Raw genomic sequence first — 7,833 nt, forward strand, 5'->3', positions numbered from 1 at the left:
TATAGACCTTAGAGTCACCCGCCAGGAGGGGCCGGGTTACTCATATGGTCATTGCCAGAAGCCCGGCGCCAAGCTTGAAGATGGTGGGCCAAAGATGGGCTTAAGACCCGGATATGGCTTAAGGCCCGTAGTTACAATCATTATCATGGTAGAACTTGTAGTGTAAGGCAAGAATAGTTGAGAGTCCGAGCCGGACACTCTTATGAGCCGGCCGGGACTCTGAGAGCTGCTGGGCGTCAGCCTCCCTATATAAAGGGACGACCCGACAGCGGTTTAGGGACAAGAAAGATCTCATCGAGAGCCAGGCATAGCAGTTAAGCTCCCTGGTCATCGAAACCCTAATCAATACCACCTCAACTGGACGTAGGCTTTTACCTTCACCGTAAGGGGCCGAACCAGTATAAACCCTCGTGTTCGTTGTCCCGCTTAACCCCTTCAAGCTTCCTAGCGGCGATGGCTCCACGACTAAGTCCTAGCTCGAGGACATCTGCCGTGACAATTCCACGACAGTTGGCGCCCACCGTGGGGCCAGCGCACGGTGGATTTGAGTTCTTGAAGGGCGGCTTCGAAGGGCTCAAGGGATACGCTGTGGGCCGGATGACCAAGAGTCGTCGCGGCAAGTTCTACATCGACGATACAAACTGGGGCCCCGACGCCGGCTCAATTGAGTACGGGTACCGGGTCCCCTTCGGCGGAATTCATGTTTTCATTGGCAAGATTGATGAGCCGGGCCCTGAGCCGGATCTCTGCACCGATCTCATCGAGACGGCTCAGCGTGCGCGACCCGCCCGGGCCCGGCCTGCCTTAAGGCATGCTTTTGTGGGATGTATCCATGGAGGACTCTCTGATCGATCTAGATCTGGTGATGAGACGGCTGCCGGCTCTGACGGCGAGTCGACCACCGATGAGTCAAACTCGTTGTATCAACTTCAAGATGGCAGGCTCATGGGTTGTTCTGATGGTGACAGTATTCCGGACCCGTTTGAGCCGCCAAGCCGGGTTGGAATCTTCATGGCCGGTGCGCAGCCTGTTCAGAACCCTGCTGCTGGAGCGGGAAACCCGGTGCCCTCGCCGGCTCAGGTGCTAATGGATCTCACGGACAAGATGACGGCCCTGCTAACCGCCACGGTTGACCCGGCGGATCAAGCTCAGCATGATGCGGAGGTGGCACAGCTAAAGTTAGATCTAGTGAAATCTAAGGAGGATCTGGCAGCAGAAGGAATCAGGATGGTTGCGGAGAGGGCGGCTCTCGACGCCCAAACCCAGTTGATTCAAGCGCAGTCCTTCCGGCTCACGATGGATCAAAACGCATCCAATGAGGTCCTGAGAAGGAGGCATCAAAAGGCCCAATCTCGACTCCCTCCGGTTTACGATCCACGAAACCTCTTCAACACGCCAGGTGCAGGGTCTAGCAACCCGCCAGGGGTCATAGTGCCCGGGTCTGGGACCCCTATTCAGCCACAAGTGATGGGGCCTCCCCAGATGCCCCCTGCCCCGCCTCAGTACGTGCCAATACCACCGGGTCATTATGCCAACCCGCTGGAGAACATGGTCGCCGCGGCAGCACGGCTGGCGGCTCTCCCAATTGACGGCGACCCTCCGACGGCTATTGAAACCCGCCGGATCAGGGAACTCCTTCAGACAGCACTGGCGCAGCAAGAGGCGTACTCCTACAGCCGGGACAGGATCCACTCGACCCCTCGTCCAGGCCGGAGCCCGAGTTACAACAGGCACATGGTCTCAGCGACCGGCTCAAGTAACGTCCGACGCCATGACCCGCCCCCTGGCCGTGGCCCGGCTCATAACGGAGCCTTTCACGCAGCAGACCAGGACAGAGCGCGGCAAGAGGCGGAACAGGTGCCTCAGTTGATGGCTTACCAGACTCCCCCGGCTTATCCGACGACTTCCGTCGACGTGGGTATCCCTACCAGGACTGGGGGTGTCCCTTGTTTAGTGCCAGCTATCCGCAATGAACGTCTACCCAAGGACTTCAAAGGCCCTAGGAAGGTGCCTAATTACACGGCAGACTTACAACCCGCAGCCTGGATCGAGAGTTATGAGATGGCTATGGAACTGCTGGAGGTCAGTGAAGCGGCCATGGCTAAGTACTTCACCATGATGTTAGATGGGACTGCCCGCACTTGGTTGAAAGGGCTACCACCGAATTCCATTGGGTCTTGGGCTGAGCTGAAGGCCCGGTTCATCCAAAACTTCAAGGATACCTGTAGGCAGTCTATGTCAATTGTGGATTTGACTAACTGCAAGCAGCAGGAGGGTGAGTCTACGACACATTGGGTTCGCCGGGTTAAGGAGATAATACATTCCTCGGATAAGATGGATGCCGGCTCTGCAGTCTTAATGTTGGAGCAGAATTGTCGTTTTGTGCCCCTGAAGATGAAACTCGGGCGGCTTAAGCGCGACTGCAATGATATGGGTACACTGATGGCGGCTCTTGTCAAGTACGCCGATTCTGATGGTACCAAGGACCCCGCTTCAGATGATGAAAGGACAGGGAAGGGAAAGAAGAACGGCAATGGCAAGGGTCCTCAGCATAACCCGGGAAACCAAGGAGGAGGCAAGCACAAGGCCGATGGCAGCCTAGAGTTTGTAGCCAACGCCAGCTCGCAAGGTAGTAACCAGCGACACAAGGGGAGGCCCCCTCCCCGAGGCGGCGGGTCAGGCCCGACGCTGGAGCAACTGTTGAATGAGCCTTGTCCAAGGCATGGCTCTAGAGAGAAGCCAGCAACTCATCTATGGAAGGATTGTGCAATCATGAAGGCCTTTAAGAATTACAATGGCCCGGGCGGCGGCTCAGGCGCCGGCGGCTTTCATGGCCCGGGTGGCGGCTCAAATTGTAACCCTCAGAACGGTCAAGGGGGCTTTAATCAGCAGTCTGGCCAGGGTCATCAACAGCAGTAGGGAGGTTATCAGACCAATCCAAAGCAGTTTAGCGGTGGACAGTATCATGTGTTTACCACCAGTCTGTGTAAGCGAGATCAGAAGCTTCATAAGAGGGCTGTGAATGCTGTTGAGCCGGCGGTTCCACGCTACTTGCGGTGGTCTGAGCAGCCTATAGTGTGGAGTAGGGAGGATCACCCTCCCCGGGTGGATAATCCGGGTCACTTGGCCCTGGTGGTGGCTCCTCAGGTGGGAGGATATAAGTTCACTAAGGTACTCATGGATGGAGGCAGCAGCATCAACATCCTCTATTATGAGACATTTCGTCGTATGGGGTTGATTGATAAGAATCTCAGCCAATCAAACACTATTTTCCATGGTGTGGTACCTGGTAAGTCGGCTTACCCAGTCGGCAAGATCGAGTTGGAAGTGGCCTTTGGAGATGAGAACAACTACAGGGTGGAAAAATTGACCTTTGAGGTGGTCAAGATAAGAAGTCCGTACCATGCCATATTTGGGCGGCCGGCTTACGCCAAGTTCATGGCACGGCCGTGTTACGTATATTTACAGCTCAAGATGCCGGGTCATAATGGGACCATTACGGTTCACGGCAGCCGGAAGGTGGCCTTGGAGTGTGAGGAAGGCGATGCAGCTTATGCAGAGTCTGTCTGCGCAACAGAGGAATTAAAGTTCTACAAAGACAACGTTGACCCAACAGACATGACTTCTCTGAAAAAGCCGACTACGGAGCATGAGCCGGCGATGAAATTTAAATCGGATGATGAGACTAAACTTGTTGATTTCGTTCCAGGAGATTCATCTCAGCAGTTTAGCATCATTGCCAATCTGGATCCAAAATAGAAAAGCGCGCTCATCGAGTTCATCCGTGAGAATAGGGACATTTTCGCATGGAAGCCGTCCGACATGCCAGGTGTACCTAGAGAACTCGCTGAGCACACTCTCAATGTTGATCCGAAATTTAAGCCGGTCCGGCAATTCCTTCGGCGGTTTAATGAAGAGAGGCGGAAAGCCATTGGAGAAGAGGTGGCCCGGCTCTTGGCGGCCGGGTTTATTGTTGAAGTCTTTCACCCAGAGTGGTTAGCTAACCCGGTGCTCGTACTCAAGAAGAACGGCACTTGGCGGATGTGTGTGGACTACACGGACTTAAACAAAGCGTGTCCGGCTGATCCTTTTGCCCTTCCCCGTATTGATCAAATTATTGATGCTACGGCAGGTTGTGTGCGCTTAAGTTTCTTGTACGCTTACTCCGGATATCCTCAGATTAAAATGGTAGTTAAGGACCAGGAGAAGACGGCATTCATCACTCCCTTTGGAGCCTTCTGCTATGTATCTATGCCCTTTGGACTCAAGTGTGCACAGGCGACTTATCAGCGCTGTGTACAGAACTGTCTTCATAATCAGATTGGGCGCAATGTTCATGCTTATGTGGACGATATTGTGGTTAAGTCCATAAAGGAGGAAACCCTGATAGATGACTTAAGGGAAACCTTTGATAATCTCCGGGTTTACAAGATGATGCTTAACCCGGCCAAGTGTGTTTTTGGTGTTCCTGTAGGCAAACTCTTGGGGTTTTTGGTTTCTGACAGAGGTATTGAAGCTAACCCGGAGAAGATCAAGGCCATCACCTCCCTGGCTAAGCCGGCGTGTATAAATGACGTTCAGCGCTTGGCGGGTCGCATCGCTGCTTTAAGCCGGTTTATAAGCCGTTTGGGTGAGAAGGCCATGCCATTATATCAGTTGATGAAGAAAACTGATAACTTTGTCTGGAACGATGCAGCTAATACCGCTTTTGAGGATTTGAAGAAGCAGCTGGCAGAGCCCCCAGTCCTTGCTGCTCCAGTTGACAAGGAGCCTTTATTACTGTATGTGGCTGCTAATACACGAGCCGTCAGTGTGGCCGTGGTGGTGGAGCGCAAGGAAGAGGGTAAGGAGCATTTGGTTCAGCGGCCGGTTTATTATGTCAGCGAAGTGCTCATTGAGTCCAAGCAGCGGTATCCGCATTGGCAGAAGCTTGTTTATGGTGTGTTCATGGCGAGCCGGAAACTTAAGCATTATTTCCAGGGTCATCCCATCACTGTGGTCAGTTCTGCCCCTCTTGGTGATATCATTCAAAACAGAGAGGCCATAGGGAGAGTGGCTAAGTGGGCTATAGAGCTTGGACCTCATGGTCTGAAATACGTGCCACGCACTGCTGTTAAGTCTCAGGCCTTGGTGGATTTCATCAACGATTGGCAGAGTCACAAGTGCCCAAGCAAAAGCCGGATAACACATACTGGACTATACAATTTGATGGGTCCAGGCAGTTGGAGGGCTCGGGGGCTGGAGTCGTGTTGGCTTCCCCTAAAGGTGACAAGTTCCATTATGTGCTACAATTGATGTTTCCTTGCACTAACAACGCGGCTGAGTACGAGGCCTTGCTCCATGGTCTTCGGATGGCTAAAGAGATGAGCTTGAGCCGGGTAAGGTGCTTCGGCGACTCAGACTTGGTGGCTCAACAAGTTTCAGGGAAGTGGGATTCCAAGGACCCTCTCATGGCGGCTTATCGCCGCGAAGTTGATGCCATTGCTGGGCACTTTCAGGGTTACCAAGTGGAACACATCGATCGCAGGAAGAACGAGGCGGCTGATGCTTTAAGCCGGCTGGGCTCTCAGTGAAAACCGGTGCCGCCTAATACTTTCCTGGACGTCTTGTATAGCCCTTCTGTTAAGTTGCCTACAGAGGAAGACTTGGCTGTCCCTGACCCGAAGGCACGACTGGTGGCGGCTCTCCACATCATACCGGACTGGACAGTACCTTATTTGGCTTACATAACCCGGGGAGAGTTGCCTGAGGATGAAACTTTGGCCAGACAAGTAACCCGGCGGGCTAAGTCAATGATTGTTATCAATGGCGAGTTGCATCACCGTAGTGTTACAGGAGCGTTTCAGCGTTGTGTCTCCCCTGAGGAAGGTCAAGAGATCTTGCGTGAGATTCATGAAGGGGATTGTGGCCATCACGCCGGCTCAAAGTCTCTTGTGGCCAAGGCTTTTCGCCATGGTTTTTATTGGCTGACGGCTCATGCTGATGCGGAGGACTTGGTCAGTAAATGTGATGGTTGCCAAAGGTTCTCGCGACGGGCTCATATGCCGGCTCAGGAGCTGAGGATGATCCCAATTACTTGGCCCTTTGCGGTCTGGGGGCTTGATATGGTTGGGCCTTTTAAAAGGTCCAAGGATAAGAAGACCCACCTCTTGGTGGCAGTTGACAAATTTACCAAGTGGGTTGAAGCGGAGCCAGTTAGCAAGTGTGATGCCGCCACGACAGTTCAGTTTATGAAAAAGGTGATCTTTCGCTTTGGCTTTCCACACAGCATTATAACTGACAATGGTACCAATCTATCCAAAGGCGCCATGGAGGAGTTCTGTCAACGAGAGCATATTCCGACTTGATGTTTCCTCAGTGGCTCACCCTCAATCCAATGGTCAAGCTGAGAGAGCTAATCAGGAGATTCTGAAAGGCATCAAACCCCGGCTTTTGGTCCCTTTGCAACGGACGCCGGGTTGTTGGGTGGAGGAGTTACCCTCCGTGTTATGGAGCATCAATACTACTCCTAACAGGTCTACGGGTTTCACCCCTTTCTTCATGGTTTATGGAGCGGAAGCAGTCCTCCCCAGTGACATCCGTCATGACTCGCCTCGAGTGGCGGCTTATGTTGAAGCGGATAATGAACAGGCGTGCCAAGATGCTCTTGACTTGTTGGACGAACAGCGTGATGTGGCAGCAGCTCGATCAGCGATTTACCAACAAGACCTGCGTCGTTATCACAGCCGCCGGGTTAAGTCCCGGGTCTTCCAGGAAGGCAATCTGGTGCTCCGGCTCATCCAAGATCAAACAGATGCGCACAAGCTATCCCCGCCTTGGGAAGGACCCTTTGTGGTCAGCAAGAATTTGCACAACGGGTCATATTACCTCATTGACATTCGGGAGCACAAAGATTCACGTAAGTCGGAGGAAGAGTCCCGTCGGCCGTGGAACATAGCTCAGCTTCGGCCTTACTACACTTGAGCCACCGGCTCTCATAATGTACATATTTCTCTAAGCCATGCATATATTATGATAAGCAATAAAGCAGGACCTCTGTCCTTTTTTCTCCTCCGAAAGTGTACGTGTTGTTTTCATTGCAAGATTACATGCTAACTTGAAGGAGGATCCGGCTTATGATCGTATTCGAATCTAGCTGTAAGCAATAAGGTCACTTGGGGGCTTCCTGTTCAAACATAGGTCGTATTCGAACCAAAGAGAACATAGCTGTCGATACCCATTTGATTGGCAAAGTGCCGAGCTCATTGGGGAATTTTCTTTGATCATATTTGAATCTTAGTTTAAACCCCTTTGAGAACCGACGTGGATCGTATTCGAATCAGCGTCGTTAAACAATTCTTAAAGTCATTTGGGGGCTTCCTGTTCAAACATGGGTCGTATTCGAACCAAAGAGAACATAGCTGTCGGTACCCTCTTGATTGGCATCGCCACACCCACTGGGGGCTATATGATCATATTCGAATCCTAGCATAACCCCTTTGGGCCGGGTCTCTGGTCGTATTCGAACCGGAAGCCCCTAAGTTCTTCTGCTTTATAGCAAATTTCTTCTGATTATTTCAAAGTGTGTACGGCCGGGTCTCACTTTGCCGGCTTAACTTTGATTTACAGTGTTAGTTGAACACAATGGGTGTTATTAAGACAGGTAAACCAGAATTGAGGTATCAACCTTATTACCCGGGTTATTTAAACCGGAAGTATGCTTGCAGGCTGCTAAGTGTGTTATTACGGCTGTATAAAAGGACATACTTGAGGACCAGTCTTTTTTGATTCATATCCGGGTTATATATCTAAAACCTATGATTCTCAGCGCGGTATGCCGCCTAGAGACTTGTG

This window comes from Triticum aestivum, chromosome 2D (assembly GCF_018294505.1).
Source record: "Triticum aestivum cultivar Chinese Spring chromosome 2D, IWGSC CS RefSeq v2.1, whole genome shotgun sequence".
Classification (NCBI taxonomy): domain Eukaryota; kingdom Viridiplantae; phylum Streptophyta; class Magnoliopsida; order Poales; family Poaceae; genus Triticum; species Triticum aestivum.